The sequence below is a fragment of the Onychomys torridus genome, chromosome 2 (genome assembly GCF_903995425.1).
Source record: "Onychomys torridus chromosome 2, mOncTor1.1, whole genome shotgun sequence".
Taxonomy (NCBI): domain Eukaryota; kingdom Metazoa; phylum Chordata; class Mammalia; order Rodentia; family Cricetidae; genus Onychomys; species Onychomys torridus.
In genome coordinates, this window is record NC_050444.1 from 115,391,150 (window position 1) to 115,406,713 (window position 15,564).

Genomic DNA, 15,564 nt, shown 5'->3' on the forward strand with positions numbered 1-15,564 from the left:
ATCTGGGAACTCAGGAGAAGGAGCTCCCACCTTCCCCCTTCAGCTCCTCAATGGAACGTAATAGTGGCGTGGCCTCCTAAGGACTGGGAACCTGCTGGACTTCGTGGCTGTCATCCTAGCTCTGCTTTAGAAGCACCCTCCCCTCCCCCACACCCCAAAGCTGGGATTTAAAAAAAAAAAAGCAAGTACTTACAGTGACTTTGACAAGCAAACTCCTTTTCTGTGGCCCCTGCCCCCAGCAGGGTTTCTAACTGCTGGAGGGCCGGCAAGCTGGAGTCCAACCTGGAGTTGCTACAGCTCTCAAGGCCGGGGCAGGTGTGAGGTGGGGCCCAAGCTCTCCAAACCTGACACTGCTCCTGTTCCTACTGAAGACAGATGGGTGACCTGGTCCAACAGAGGTCCCAAGAGTCTATGCTTCCTGTATACAGGCTGAACAACAGTATTGGAGAGACACGAGCCTCTGAAACCGCCAGGGCTCTAACTGGACCTGAAAAACACATCACAGGCAGCTCTTTTCTTATACACTAACTATTGAGGGACTTTCCAGCTCAGCCCAAGCTCACTTACATCAAACTTGCACTGAACTTGATGCTGGCACCAAGTGTCATCTCACCCTGAACTGCTGCTGCATCTCCCTAATACACATAGAAAGCACTTCCTTTCCATTCTGTGTCCCTTTTATCCCCACACCAGTGCTTCCTGTTATACAGGTAAAGAAGGAGGAGGAGGAGGAGGAGGAGGAGGAGGAGGAGGAGGAGGAGAAGAAGAAGAAGAAGAAGAAGAAGAAGAAGAAGAAGAAGAAGAAGAAGAAGAAGAAGACAGACAGACAGTCTAAATGAATTCCCTTGGATCTCCCAGGAGTCAGATTCCTGAGGTGGAATTATGTTCTTCTCAGTCTTTTTCTTGGAAGATTCCCAAGCATCTTGCTTTACCTAGAGATGAATAGACTTTCTGAAGGGCACAGAATGATGCATATGGCTGTAGACAGAGCTATAGAATTGGCACATACGTTTTCAATTGTTAGAAGTGTTTGCGTCACTCAGGTACCAGACAGTCAGCTAGAAAAGGATCTGCAAGATAGCCTGGATGCTAAGGTTATATGGAAAATGTGCCGAGGAGCAAATCCCATCTGAGATATATTTGAAAGGCCTACTGCCCATGGTTGTAGACTATTAAAGATGTGTTACATTTGTTTGTGCTGTGGAATATTTGTTTAATGATACAAAAATATGTTGTATTTTTTTATGTTGCATTTGTTTAACTCTGTGAAGCTGTGTTACTTTGCCTGTCTAAAACACCTGATTGATCTATATAAAGAGCTGAACAGCCAATAGCAAGGCAGGAGAGAGAGAAATAGGCAGGGCTGGCAGGCAGAGAGAATAAATAGGAGGAGAAATCTAGGCTTGAAAAAAAGAGGAGAAAGGAGAGAGAAAAGGAGAAGGAGAGGAGGATACCAGGGGCCAGCCACCCAGCCACCCAGCCAGTCACAGAATAAAAAGGAAAAAATTTTGAGTAAAGAAAGGTAAAAAGCCCAGAGGCAAATTATAGTTAAAGAGAAAAGGGATAATTGGCTAGAAGCAATCCAAGCTAAGGCCAGGCATTCCTAAATAAAAATAAGTTTCTGTGTATTTATTTGGGAGCTGGGTGGTGGGCCCCCAAAGACTTAAAAAAAAAACACCTATAACCCATTACCTCTGAACTGTCCAGAGCACAGCTAGAAACACAAAATGTTTCTGTGGAAGGGGATAAGAAAAGGTTCTCCATTTGTCCCATGCCTCTCCAATTAGACACCCTCCCCTCTGCTCTGGGTGCCTAAGACAGACACAGTCTTTTCCTCTCTCAGGACAGAGTTCTCCATGCCCACCTTTTCTTTAGGACCCACAGTCTCAAAGGCTCTGCCACCTTGTCAGCCTGCCTGTCCTCTGAGCCTCACACATCTTTCCCCATGCAATGGTCACCTTGCCACAGCACCCTGCCCGTTTGTCTTCTGCCACAGTGGCTGCCTCTGAGTCTGTGCCCCTGACCCCCACCACAGTCTCCAGAAAACATATGAAATGAATTTATCCACAGCTCTTATAGATACACACTCCCTGTGTGTCTGGAGAGCATCTCTACCTTAGGCCTCTCACCAGAATAAATGGTAGATCTCAAAGATAAGGGGGGACAGAAAGGATGGGGAGGTCCATCAAGGGAGTAATGTTATAGTTAGATGTTCTGTGGTAAAAGTACAATCTGATGGATGGGCTAATTTCCCTGAATTGACCACTACCTGATAAATATACAAATCATGCTAGGGACCTTAAGATGGCTTAGTGGGTAAAGGTGCCTGCTGCCAAATCTGACAAACTCTGTTCCATTACCATCAACCCATGTGATGGAAAGAGGTAACTCCCACAAGGTGTCCTCTGACCACCACATAGATTGAGTGTGCATGTACACACACACACACACACACACACACACACACACACACAGAGAGAGAGAGAGAGAGAGAGAGAGAGAGAGAGAGAGAGAGAGAGAGAGAGTTTAAATCTCTTTTTAAAAAATCAAATATTAAAAGTTGTGGGTTTTTTTTTTTTTTTTTTTTTTTTTTAAAGAGGATACAGCCGGGTGTTGGTGGCACATGCCTTTAATCTCAGCACTTGGGAGGCAGAGCCAGGCGGATCTCTGTGAGTTCGAGGCTAGCCTGGGCTACCAAGTGAGTTCCAGGAAAAAAAAAAAAGTGGGGGGATGCTTAAGAGATGGCTCAGTGCATAAAAGCACTTCTGAGTAATTGAAGACTAGGGTTTGCATCCCACACTGAGATGACAAGCGGGGAGTTATGTAAATGTCTGTAACTCCAGCCTCACATTAACACCGGCTCTTAAGGATCCGAAGTGCCTCTTAGCCTTTGCACATGTACCTGCACACACACACACCCATACACCTACATACTCAGATACAGGCACACATAACTACAATAAAGCTTAAACTAACAAGCAAAAACAAAGACAAAAAACAACAGTAACAAAAGAAAACAAACAACAAACAAAACCCTACCACCACCACTCACCCCCCCCCCAAAAAAAAAAAAAACAAAAAACACAGTAGGAAGGAAGTACTAGGCCCCTGGCAGTGCCTCTAATTAGCTTGCCTTAGACATCAGGATAAAAGACACAGGTAACTGGGCTTGGTGGCACACAGAATGCAATCCAGCATTTGGAAGGAGGATCAGAGCTTAGGAACATCAGAGATACTGTGTATGCACAGGTCCTTCTACTTTCTCTCTGGAGCAAAATGGTACTCAGTTCTGGCCCTCAGAGGAACCCATCCAGGAGGCACTGAGCTGATTGGCTGCAACTCACAAAAGAGATGTTCTCTGGCGTCTCTATAACCCACCAAGTGCCCTCTCTCAAACTCCAAGAGGAAAGGTGTTACATGTCCGGTTGTGTGTTGGTCCCCGCCCCCAGGCCCCCAGATGGGGAAGCTAAGTGTATTCTCAGGGTTCCAGAGCTAAAACAAGACCCAGCAGCTGCAATTCAAGCCAGATTTCCTCTTTCCACAAAACAACACAGCCTAAACTGTGTGCCACCTTGAGAGGAGATCTTCCAGGGCACTCTAGCCACTTTCTCACGGCAGTGTGTGTGTGTGTGTGTGTGTGTGTGTGTGTGTGAGAGAGAGAGAGAGAGAGAGAGAGAGAGAGAGAGAGAGAGAGAGAGAGAGAGAGAGAGAGATCTGGGCTGCTTTGGGAAGATGACTCTGCAATCAGGCAGTGCCCCTACCTCTGTGCTGCACTCTTGAGATGTACAGCTAATCTTGTTACCTCTGAGTCACCAGAGAATCCCCGGGACTGAGCACATTTCTCTTCAATGACTTTCCTGCCGAGAATTATTACCAAGAGAGGTTTGATTCTTTTTGCAATAGAGGAATACTCAACTTTTATGGCCAGTGTTCCTTCTATTTCATCATAGAAAAGTTGAACTGTCCATCTCCACTGAAATGTTGGCAACATTCAACCCCCAAGCTTGTGGCCATGTTTAAGGGGTCTCTTAGGCTTCTGCACTTTCTTCAAAAAGGTCAACTACTTGTCAGGCCCACTATGACACAGACTGGGAAGAGGCATCTGCCAGTGTATCAGGTACACACTGACCAAAACTGCCTCTCAGAGCAGACTGGTCTTGGGCACAGTCTCCCACGGCATGAAACTAAATGGGAAAGGAAAGAAATCCTCAGTGGGAAGTCATGGGTAGAGCAATCCAGGCAGGTGAGTCACTCAAAAGATGGACTCCCTAAAGCAAAGGAAAGTGTCAAGTCAGAAAGGCGGCATAAGTCACGTGGATTAGGATGGAGGGGGCACAGACCTTCATCTACATCTCTCCTGCCTTCTATAATGAACTTAATCTTTGAAACACACTGTAAAACCAAGAGGCAAATAAGCGAGGAAAAGAGGCAGAAGAGACAATCAACAAAGGAAATATGCAAATGGCCAAAATTGTAAAATATTTAATTTTATAAGTTCGTCATGAAAAAGATACTATTGAACAATCTTTTTGTTTCTTTGCTACTGGGGACTGAACTTAGGGCCTCATGCATGTAAAGCAAACACCCCACCACTAAGCTAGGACCCCCGCCTCATTATCACTCTGGTTTATGCTAGACACTGTAGTTCCAACCCCCAAAGCTATCTGCTGTTATTCTTGCAATAGAAGCACAAAGCCGGAGTTCTGAGACTATCAGACACAGAACTGGAACCTCTGTTTTCCTAATGCTAACAGACCATTGTAAGTCATGAAACGCAGTCTCTTACACATTATATTAAAACAGATAAACAAACAACAACAAAAATGCTTTCAAGAGAAGATCCTGAGTGTTAGTTAAGTATACGATGAGATACCCTTCCACCTCAGCAGATGACAGCAGAAACTGCCCCTGGTGGCAGTGCCCAGACACAATGGATTGTCTCCTAGCACCTGGCCTGTGTGCTTGGGAGCACCAGTTAGCTGGTTTGGGTGTATAGGGAAATTAAAAACCAAATGCAGGGCTGGGCGGCGGTGGCACAGGCTTTAATCCCAGTACTCGGGAGGCAGAGCCAGGTGTATCTCTGTGAGTTCAAGGCCAGCCTGGTCTACAGAGTGAGATCCAGGAAAGGCGAAAAGCTACACAGAGAAACCCTGTCTTGAAAAACCAAAAAACAAACCAAAACAAAAACCAAATGCAGTGGAAGTGTTCTAAGGGCAAGCAGAACAGAGTCTGGCATACTATCTCTTCGGGAAATAAGTACACTAGTAAGTAATTACTACAATACAAATTCAATTGTGACTTCCATATTGTGTTGAAAATCTAATCACATAGGCACTTGAAAATGTAATCACCGTTGCTTTACAGTAATCACTGTATGTGGCTGCACAGGACATCATTGACTTCTGCCTTGTTCTGCAAACCTACTCCCTGCTGGAAGTTACCCTGTCTCACATTTACTCTGCACTTGCACATCAGCCAGCCTGCAGGTGGTCCTCCAGGAAAGTGTCCAGGGAAGACCTCAGTTTCAGAAGGCTGCGATACAATTGCACATGCTTTGAAGAAAGATGTGTTACAAGTCCTACTGTATGAACCTCAGACCTGCAACCATTCTCCTGCCTCTGCCTCCTGCATGCTGGGGTTACAGCATTACATGCACCATCATGTCCAGTTTATATTATTCTAAATATTAACTTCTTATCAGATGTATTTGGAAATTATTTACACTACTCTGCTGGAATGCTTTCATGCTTGCTAGATATACACTCTACTGCCATCTTTTCTTTGTTGTCCTTGTACTATTATTTAATTCCTTTTGGTGGGCCAGAAGCTCCTTCATGGCAAGAACTAAGCCTTCTTCTTGCTCATGTGAGTCATCTGTAGTGTCCATGGTTTTGTTTGGTTTTGGACAGGGTTGCGTGCAGCCCAGGGTGACCTCCAAGTTGCTCTGTAGCCAAGATGAGTTGAACACCCAATCTTCCTCCAAAGTGCTGGCATTGTAGGCATGTGTGACCACTTTTAACTTCCTGGGCTCTTAAAAAGCATCCTGGAAGTTGGGCAGTAGTGGTGCATGCCTTTAATCTTAGCACTTGGGAAGGAGAGACAGGCAGATCTCTGAGTTCATGGTCAGCCTGGTCTACAGAGCAAGTTCCAGGACAGCCAGCAATACATAAAGAAACACTGTCTTGAAAAGCCAAAAATTAAAATAAATAAATAAATAAACAAACAAACGAACGAACAAATGAATAAATAAATAAATATTTTTTTAAAAAGGATCCTGGAAACACCCTATTTCTAAAATCTATAATTCCCACAGCAAAGTCCCTGTTCCAATGGAATAGGGTAAGAGTTTCCAAAGAGCTGTAAGTGAACCTAAAATTCTGATTCTTAAAGGTAAGTAACATAGCAATGTGATTTTAGTGTTATAAAGAATTAGGACGGGCGGTGGTGGCACACGCCTTTAATCCCAGCACTCAGGAGGCAGAGCCAGGAGGATCTCTGTGAGTTCAAGGCCAGCCTGGTCTACAGAGTGAGATCCAGGAAAGGTGCAAAGCTACACAGAGAAACCCTGTCTCAATAAATAAACAAACAAACAACAACAACAACAACAAAAGAATTAGGAACAAAACACATTAATTAACTGAATACTGGCATTAACAAACAAAACCTGTCTGTTAAAGAGTGCTAAGAACACTAACTGCATAGTCTTCAAGGAAGAATGACTCCCGTCGCCACCAACGACACTGCAAAGCTCCTGAGTAGTCACCCTGGCTAAGGTCTGGAATTCCTGCCGTTCTCAAAAAGGGCCTTGTGTTATTAGTGGAGAAGATATTTGTGCTTTTCCCAGCAAGGCAGAACTTTGTGAGCACACTTCCTATGCTTGGACTCCCTCCTTAGGAGTCCCAAGTCTCCAAGGTTGGAACTGGAATTCATAGTGCCAACCCACTTCATTTAGGACCCAGCCAAAGCATATCCGGGGACATCCAGGCCAGACTCCCAAATGAAAGGCAGCGCCCCGGAAGAGGACAGATTACTGAGTAGTGACTCTGGGAGCCAGCGGAGTAACATCCAGCTATTTGACATCCATTTATAAACGCCTCCTCTGCGAGCTTGCTAGAGTGGGTTAAAAGTCTGCAGCCATGACCTTCGCCTGCTCTAAGTCTTCGATGCTATTTATTCTTATTCTTTTAACTCCTATTACTCATAAAATCATTTTTGGACATTTTTGTATCTTGAGAATTTACTTTATTACCACTTTATTTTTCCCTTCCCTTTTAATTTTTTATTACCACTCCCACCTCTCCTGGATCATGGGAGTGAGTGGACTCAGAAGACCACACCGATTTGTACTCTAATGCTGTAGGCTGCTGTCTAGATAGTTTGGAAACCACAACTTGGAGTAAATGTTTCCCAGGAACCCAGCTCCCCTCCTCCTTCCTGGGTCCTTCAATGGAAGCATCTCACGGGAAGAGACTGACATCTCTGTGTGGTGGGGGGGTGGGAGGCACCCCTGCATCTCTATGGGCAGTTGCTATGCCAAGCATTATTGTCCTTGGTCAGAATCCAACTGAAACCTTCTGAGGCACCAGCATGGATGCTTAGCATGAGCCCCAGGTGCAGACTGTTCAGAGCTTTCATGGGCTGTGGCTTCTACCTCCAGGGTTGGGAGGAAGGTTTTTCTTGGATCAAATACACACAGCTTGCCCACTCAGGAATCGGTTTAAACAAAACTGAAGATGAAAAGTGATCCCCAGATATCTGGGTGGAACCAATGTTTGTTTTTGTTTTTTTTTCCCTTTAATTGCACAATACTCTATCTAGTCTTCCCCTAGCTCAGTATGCAATGTATCCAGTATGTCATGTGAGTCAAACAAGGATGATGGACACTTAGTCTCAGCAACTTGCTAGCTGAAGGATGGATGGGTATCATCAGAGACGAACCAAAGAGATGAGGGGCTCTAGAAACTTCTATCATTTGAATGTTTTCTGGAAGCAGATGGGACACATTTGGTGTGCTATCTGGCAGAACACGGGAAAGTTGTGTACTGTTGTGATCTGGGTTGTTTTGTTGTGCTTAACGTGGGTGCTATGTTTTAATCTATTTCTCAAAGTTTGTGTGTTGGGATTTAAACCATGGCAACAGTGTTGGGGAGTGGGACCTAACAAGAGGTGATGGGGTCACCAGGGGTGTGCCCTGATGAGTAGATGAATGAATGGGTTAGCTGTTGAGAGAGTAGGCTCACTTATAAAAAGCGAGTTTGGTCTTCGTTTGCTCAATTGCTCTTCCCCTTTTTTCCCTCTCTGCTTTCTCTCACAGGGTACGACACAAAGTCCCTCTGCAGATGCTAGCACCACATTCTTGGACTTCTGGGCCTTTGATATGATGAGTCAAGTAAATTCCTGTTTGTGATAAATTACTCAACTTCAGATATTCTCTTACCTAGACTTATCTCAGAAAACAGAGTAAAATAGGCAAAATCACTAGGAAAACATGCTTCTGGAAGTCACACTGCAGGTTTAAACCACCCGACAGCAGCTCAGAGGCATCACACAATGATTGGGCATACAGAAGGAAGTACAGGCCGACTTTCATTAGGGCTCTCCTTACATCGTCCCTCAAGCCACACTGTGGCCCCTTTCAAGTCAAGACTTGACTTCCTGCTTCTGCAAACCTTTCACAGCTCCAGCCCAGGGTTTTGCAAGTAGTGAGTGTCCATCCAGTCATTTTTGATGATTCTACTGCTGAGAGAAGAGAAATCTAACAGGACCTTGGACATCATCTCCATGTGCTACTGGGGATACTGAGGCCCCATGACATGTGTTTGTCATACATCACAGCCGAGGTTAGATTTTGCTTTCTCGGCTTCGTGACTAGTGCTTTTAGGAGCTCATGCTATGGTGCCTGTCTACCTTACACTTTGGAGGATATTGACTTGAGGGCTTCTGGAAAAACAACATGGCTGCTATTCCCAGTTTACATAGAGAATAATGGAGCTTTCATTGTAGTGACTGCTTGCCAGAAAACTGCTCATACTCCCACTGGTGACCTTTGCTGGCAGCCTCTGGCTACAGAGACAGTACCAAACACAATAATAAAAACAGTTGCCAATGTCAATTAAGCACCTTCTCTGTATTCATCCTTTGCTCATCCCTCCTCAGCACCTGGGGCCGAGCGAGCATGACTCCTCTGCAAATGAGATAAAGATGGCTGCCTTGTGATCCAGTCAGAGCTCAGTGCTGTGTTCAAAGAAACAGCAGCTAAGCAGATAAAAAATTAATTGGAAGCAATCCAAACCTTCACTGCAGTCTCCAGAGAAAATACTGAAGGGGAAGAGCATTCTTAGTGCAAAGCAAAACTTCACCTCTCCTCTCTGCTATTCTAGGCACCTTGCTCCAGCACAGCAGCTACTCCAGCTGCAGAGAGCGTTGTTCCCAGCATGCTTTGAACAGATACAACTCCTGGTGCCTCCACCACCCTCCTCCCCACCTGACACAATTCATCTCCATCAGATTCTCTCTGCCCCCTCCCCAGGAATTCCAGTGAGTGCTGGCTCCACTGTCCAGGCCTTTATTCTCTCTGGATAACCCAGTCTACATAGTAACAGAGCAATAATGAGCAGGCTGTGCCTGATGTTGCCTCAGAAAAGAATTACTCAGAAGGCATCACAGGTAAAGTTATGAATACTTGCTAATAGTTTTATTCTCCGTTGTAACTATTTTATGGTGAGAAAACTAAGGCTTACATAAAATACAGATACTTGCATTGTTATCATAATAATTGTTATGTGCACACTGCCCTGTACAAATGCTAAGGATGCTTACTTAACTGGCTGATGGTCATATTAGGTAGGTTATAGCCTTCTCATGGACAACAGGTTCAAGGGCACAGATCTAGCAAGAGGGGAGTTTGTCCAACTTCAGGGATTTAAGCACAAAGTGGACCCTTTGGTCTCTAGTTTCTGCAACTGTCTGTGAGCCTAAACAGAAAGAGAAGAAACCAGACATTAGCAAGGTGGCTGGATAGATGGCTTAGTGCGTAAGAGCACCGGCTGCTCTTCCAGAGGTCCTGGGTCCAATCCCAAGCACCTACATGGAGCTTCATAATTGCCTGCAACTCCAGTTCCTGGGGAGCTGACATCCTCTTCTGGCCGCCTTGGGCATGTGGTACATGACATCCATACAGTTAAAACACCTATACACCAAAAACAAAAGCACAAAAAAAGACCTATACACATAAAATAATAAATTGTTTTTAATTAAAAAAGATCAGCGAAGGAAGGAGTCTAGACTTGGATTCTGTTATAGCCATGCTCACAGGGTATCAAGTGACTATTAAAATGTAAGTATTTTCAGGGGATGCAGTAGGTCCATAAATAAATTTATTTGCCAAGGAATAGAGTGGAAAACTGCAGTCTTAATCAATAAAAACACAACTAGGTTTCAAATAACCTTCAAGGAGACTTGGGGGTGTTTAAGAGCTAGCTATTCAACAGACAACAGCAGTTGAGTTACATGCTTGTCAATTTTATATATAATGTTATTTGCAGCTGTCAAAATTTCCATTTCATAGACATATTTTTGAGCCAGAAACAAGGGCTTGGGGTTGCCAATTAATTTTGTTTTCCTGTCATTCACTGGGTTGTATAGAACTGGACTGACAACCATGGTTCCTGCCTTGCATAACTAGGGAGATGTATCTCTCTGCCATTGGGGCATTTCCCCACAAAGTCAGAGGGATCCCACTGCCGTAGTCCTGGGCGGAGGGCCTGTGTCCAACCCACCCACCCCAAGGGCAGATAAAAACCATGAGCTACCCCAAGGCCAAGACTTGAATTGGAAGCCTGCCCTGGTCCTGCTCTCAACCCTACATCTCCTATGGGGACCTGTGGCATGAGAGTAGTGGGCTTGGGAGGCTCAAAGGGCACTGGATCAGAATCTGTCGGAACCAGCCCTCCAGGTGATGCCTCTGCGTCCTTGGCCTGGCTGGCTTGTTTGTGACAGGGCTTGCTTCATATTCATAGCCCAGGCTGGCCTCAAGTTCTCTATCTTTCCACCTCAGTGTTCTTACTACTATGATTATAGGCATATATCACCATGCCCCCTCTTACCTACTTTACATTTGTTTTTATATAATAATTAGAATATTTATTTACTGTACTTATAATATTAATGTTTATTTTGTGCAAATTAAATCTAGGTCCCACATTTGAAAGAAATAAGGAATTTTGTTTTTCTGAGTCTGCCTTATTTCACTTAAGATAACGATTTCCAGGTGCATCCATTTTTCTCCATGATCTCATTTTTATGGCTGTATAAAATCCCATTGTGTATTCCTCTACATTTTCTTTATTCATTCATCTTTTGATAACCATCGAAGCTGGTTCTGTTTCTTGAGTACTGAAACTAGTATAGGAACAAACATGTTGTATGTTGCTTTGGGTGTATACCAGAAGTGGTATCCATAGGTCATAATGGTGCATCTATTTTTAGTTTTTGAGAAATTCCACACTGATTTCCACACTGGCTGCACAAGATGACATTCCCACTTGCAATGAGTAAGTGATTTTTCACTAGACTCTCATTAGCATATACTGTCTGACTGGGGGAGATACAACCTTAAAACTTTAAATTTGCATTTCTCTGATAGCTCCCCAAAGAAGAAATAAAAATTGCTAATAAAAACTTGAAAAGGTGTTCAAATTCCTTAGCCATGTATTCAGTTCATTAGCCTATTTATTGTCCAGATGGTGTGTCTGTGTTTAATGTTTGCAGTTCTTTATATATACTGGATTGTGGTGATATTTTATCTGTGTACCCCAATAAAACTTTTCTGAGGATCAGAGGAAAAAGCCAACCACTACAGTAAACAGAGAAGTCAGGCAATGTTAGCACACGCTTTTAATCCCATCATTTGGGAGGCAGGGATTCATCCGATCTCTGTGAGTTCCTGGCCACACTTAGAACAGAGCCAGGCATGGTGGCAAAAGCCTTTGATCCCAGCACTAACCATGGAGGTCTGGAGGTCTGTACAGACAGGAAGTGATAGAGCTGGGCAGAAAGAGGAAGTGATGTAGCTGGGCGGAGAGAGGAAGTAAGAGGGCAGGGACAGAAAGGCATATAGGCATGGGTATATAGAAAGTGTCTCTCTCTTTGCCTGAGAATTTCCAAATGGTAAAAACATGGCTGGCTTCTTTCTGCTTCCCTGATCTCTCAGTTTTTTACCCCAATATCTGGCTCTGGGTTTTTTATTAACAAGACCATTTAGCAGTTTGTCTTACACTGGATATAATTCCCCCTGTCTAACGAGTAGTTGACAACACCCTGCGCCGTTCTGTAGCATGTCTCTTTACTCTGGTGATTGTTGGCTTTGCTGTACAGAAGTGTCTTGGTTTCCTATAGTCTCACTTGTCAATCTTCGGGATCAGTATTTGTAGCACTGGCTTCCTTTTCAGAAAGTCCTTGCCCATACATTTATCTTAAAGTCTTTTTCCTTTATTTTCCTCTAACAATTTCAAAATTTCAGGCCTTCCATCAAGGTCATTGATCCATTGTGAACTGATTTTTGTGCGGTGTGAGGGATGGATCTGCCTTTCCTTCTCTACAGTCGGAGGCTGCTTTCCCAGCACCATTTGCCGACTTTAAAGAATATTTTCTAAACTCCCATTCGATGCCTTGCAAACCATATTCTGCTGAGATCTCCTGAAGAGCTTGTGAATGTGTACGTGCTGGTTCCATGGACTGGTCTGAGTGTGCAAAAAAGGAGGAGACACTTGTGCCGTAGCACTAAGGAGCACAGGTGTGATGGGGTATCTGGTTTAGAGGGGGCGGGAAGGGGCTCTGCAGACCTCAGCACAACTCAGAGCTCCAGAGTTTGCAAACTTCTGACCCAGCTCCCCCAGCTATAAGGGGTAGCTATAAATAACTACTTATTACCTGCGACTGTCTGTATGGCTCCACGGCTGTTTGTTCTTGCTGGGTTGTGTATCCATGTGTAAATGTGCATGTGGAGGAGAGGGAGGAGAGAGAGCCATGCCAGGTTTCCCCCTGACACTCTCTACCTTGTGTTTGAGACAAGCTCTCTCATTAAACCTGGAGCTCACCAGTTTGGCAAGATTAGCTGGCCAGCGAACCTCGGGGATCCTCTTGTCTCTGTCTCCTCAGTGCTAAGACTACAGACCTGTATTGCCACACTCAGCTTTTTAACATGGTGCTAGGGGTCCAGATTCAGGCCTCACACTTGCGCAACAGCTACATTCCCAACTGAGCCATCTCTCCAGCCTGTTTTTATTGCTTGCCTACTAGACTCTCTCTCTCTCTCTCTCTCATATCTCGTATGTGTGCGTATTTACATAGATTCTCAATATGTAACCTAGACTTGCCAGGAACTCACTCTGTAGCCCACACGGACCTCAAATTCAAGGTAACATCTTGCCTCGGCCTCCCAAGTACTTGGGATTCTCAGCATGAGCTATATGTCTAGTGACATACCCATTCTTAGCGTTATATTGGGTATGTAGAGAACACTGTTCTGGGGAGGGAGGGAGACAGTAGGTGCTCAGCAGGCGTTGGTTGTTTATAGAGAGCTGTGCACCGGCCTAGAGATAAACCGTTATCTCTTCCATTTGCCTGGCAGTCTCCTCTGGGCTAGCACTGCACGTCTTTTTCCTGTTTGGAGATTGGAAGCCGAAGTGCAGACAGGCTCACTAAGTCAGACGTGGTCACAAAGCCCACACCGGGCAGAACTGGTGCCGTAGTCAGTGTTCCTGATGAAGCTTTACCAGCCAGATTGAGGCAGGCTTCAGCCCACAACTGTCCAAAAGGGAAGCTGGGGGCTGAGCATGGAGAATAGGCAGGAAGCAAACTTCAGATGCAGAAGTGGGGAACAGGCAAGGGCAAGGCCTTCAAAGCAGGAATAGCAGTTAAGCCCAAGAGAAGGAATGAAGCCGCATTCCCAAAGGTCTTCAAACCCCTGGCTACCAGGACTGGAGCTAAAGTGATGCAGTCTGCATCTTCTCCTGTCTACTCCAGGGCTGAACCACAGCCTTGCCCCATCAGGATACAGCGGTTGGATCAAGTGATCATTCACATGATTCATTTTGAGGGCAGCAAGTGATTTGAAATTTGGTCTGTGGGATGGATTAGAACCTGTGAGAGATTTTTCTCTTGGGGGTTGTTCTTCTTTAAAAGAAGGAACTATGCTCAATACAGAAGAACAACTGGACTATTTCCCTTGGAACACTACCAGCACACACAAGGCCTCATATTCTTTGCAGTCAGCAGACATTTGGTATGGGCGTAAAGCCTGGAGCCTGCCCAGCATACTTACCCACTTGTGTTCTGGAGCATGGAGACCTCAGCCTACAAGCCAAATATAAATAAAGGCTGCCTTCACCATAGCCCCTTTGGAGCATGTGGTTTCTGCAAGTCCCTCTCCTGAGCCAGGGAGGCCCTAGGGGCCAGGTCTCCCCACTACTGTTGGACATGGTGACCGCAATGCTGCCACAGCCCAGGAGCCTGGAGTCATGCACTCCAGCAGCAGGAGGAAGAGAAGCCCCTTCCTTTCAAAGGCCAGTCTCCCAGATGTGCACATGCACCTGTCCATCTGAAACAATGGCTCAGACACAGAGCCAGGTTCTGCGGGTTTACGGAAGAATAAGACAGAGGTCTTTCCTTTAATTAACTCACTGTCCCAAATGGGAAATAGAGGCCTAAATGAGGACTTCTGGTGTGAGAAAGGAGCAGGTAAAAGTTCAGAGAGGTTCAAGAGAGCATACACGCATCACAAACTTGATCTGACTTTTGAAGGATGAGTAAGAGTTCACCAAGCAGGCTGGAGAGATGGCTCAGAGGTTAAGAGCACTGGCTGCTCTTCCAGAGATCTGAATTCAATTCCCAGCAACCACATGGTGGCTCACAACCATCTATAATGAGATCTGGCACCCTCTTCTGTATACATAATAAACAAATAAATCTTTAAAAAAAAAAAAAAAGTTCACCAAGCAAATGGGGCAGAGAAGAAAGCATGTGGTAGAGAGAGAAGAGAAGAGGAGAGAGAGAGAGAGAGAGAGAGAGAGAGAACAGCAATACATTTCATTTTATTTATTATTGTGTGTATGTATATGTGAATGCAGTTATGAGCGCATGCACCATAGCACATGTGTGGAGGTAGCTTTTGGGAGTCAGTTTTCTCCTGCCACTATCTGAGTTTTGGGGATGAAACCCAGGTTGTCAGGCTGGCACAGGGAGCACTTTTACCCATTGACCATCTCAATAACCCAACAGCAATTACAGTCTGGAATGCAGGCACAGGCATATAACATCTCACACAGTTGGCATTGCCTTCCCAAATTGTTTTCAGCTTTGTGACAGCTAGGAAAATGCCTCCTGTGCCCTCTGCCTTGCCAAGCAGCCTTTATCGTGTATAGAGAGCACAGTAGGTCCTGAGTAAGAACAGACAAGAATCTGATTCGTGGAGCACAAGAACTGGGCCAGCCTATGCGGTTAACTGGCCCATCCCCCTCGTTTTGCTGAAACACAGAGGAAGGGATGACATGCCCAGTCCAAATG

At 45.0% G+C, this 15,564-nt stretch overlaps 1 protein-coding gene across 2 annotated transcripts in view; it reads right to left on the minus strand.

Annotated features, from left to right (window-relative positions):
• Kank4 (KN motif and ankyrin repeat domains 4) overlaps positions 1-15,564 on the minus strand; it is a 68,554-nt gene that overhangs the window by 36,291 nt on the left and 16,699 nt on the right. Inside the window, exon 1 of one of the 2 annotated variants that reach the window (XM_036179572.1) lies at positions 194-243. The exons of the other annotated variant lie outside the window; for it this stretch is intronic. The gene's annotated coding sequence lies outside the window, so the exon portion shown is untranslated. Of the gene's footprint in view, positions 1-193; positions 244-15,564 lie in introns of those variants that run through there. 2 annotated transcript variants of the gene reach the window in all.